This window comes from Nematolebias whitei, chromosome 6, assembly GCF_014905685.2.
Source record: "Nematolebias whitei isolate Nwh7 chromosome 6, NemWhi1, whole genome shotgun sequence".
Lineage (NCBI taxonomy): Eukaryota > Metazoa > Chordata > Actinopteri > Cyprinodontiformes > Rivulidae > Nematolebias > Nematolebias whitei.
The window spans coordinates 16,568,228-16,569,417 of NC_056503.1; the positions used below are offsets into that span (position 1 = coordinate 16,568,228).

The 1,190-nt window shown below is 38.2% G+C and overlaps 1 pseudogene; it reads left to right on the forward strand.

The window, feature by feature from the left end:
• Positions 1-502: 502 nt before the first annotated feature.
• LOC119411588 lies at positions 503-611 on the forward strand (annotated as a pseudogene).
• Positions 612-1,190: the final 579 nt, after the last annotated feature.

Sequence of the window (1,190 nt, forward strand, 5' to 3'; positions counted from 1 at the left end):
TTTGTGTTTCTTCCTCACGTTTTTGCTGTCAGATAAAGAGTTGGTGTGTCTCTATGAAAACAGGTGTGTGTGTTTTAATCAAAATCACTCTGTACGAACACGCACGCAGAGCACGTAAATTAAACTTGGCAGGAACGAGGGGAAAGTTAATTAGGACTGAGCTCTTGGTGCGCTTACAGGGACATACCCCATGCTTATATAAAAATGTAGACTTTTTATTTGCCTAAACCTTTTCGTTCTAAACAAAATGAGCCACTAGCATTTTATTTACCAGACAGGTTATTTACTTTTTTAAAGAACCTTATTAATAGCCCATCATTTCTTGAAGGAATACCTATTACCACATTTCATATTAGAGTTTTGGACTACAATCATTTGATGTTGAAAAATGACAGAATTGCAGGGATTCTGATCAAACCCTTAAATTAACAGATGCAGTCTCATGAAATATTGTGGTATACCATGTGATCCATGGGCACTCCGAGTACGTGTTGGAAGTAGTGTTTACGGCCATACCACCCTGAACACACCTGATCTCAGAAGCTAAGCAGGGTCGGGCCTAGTTAGTATTTGGATCAGAGACCGCCTGGGAACACCAGGTGCTGTAAGCTTTGTAGGGGTCGAGATGGTGTAGCGATTAGGGGTGTAACGGTACGCTAAAATCACATTTTGGTTTGGTTCAGTTTCAAGGAGGGCTCGGTTCGGTTAATTTTCGATACAAAAAAGGCCAAAATAAAGATTTACAGAACATTTATTTTGAAAATACAAAGTATGCCAAGTAAACAATACGTTTGTATAAAAATAAATTAAAGCGACCCATTTGGATGATATTTAAAAAAAACGGCACTCTTTACAATAAATAAACTATACTAACAATAATGAAAATCTTAATACAATAACAGTCTGAACCAGAACAATAAGCAGCAACAGACTGTTTACAATCTAACTAATCAAGTTATAAGTTTTTGGCCAAAAAGACCAACATGTCCACATTTTCTGCCAAAAGCATAGATCTAGTTGCAGTGACATCATCTCCATCGGTGGAGAAAATCGCTCACTAACAACAGTAGCAGGAATAAAGAGGTAGCGCTTTGCTAATTTTGCAGTGTGGCTGTATTTGGTCACATTACTCACAACCTCTTCTTGTACCTGCTCCCACCTGTCCCTGGAAAAGTTCAAAGTTCAGTCAT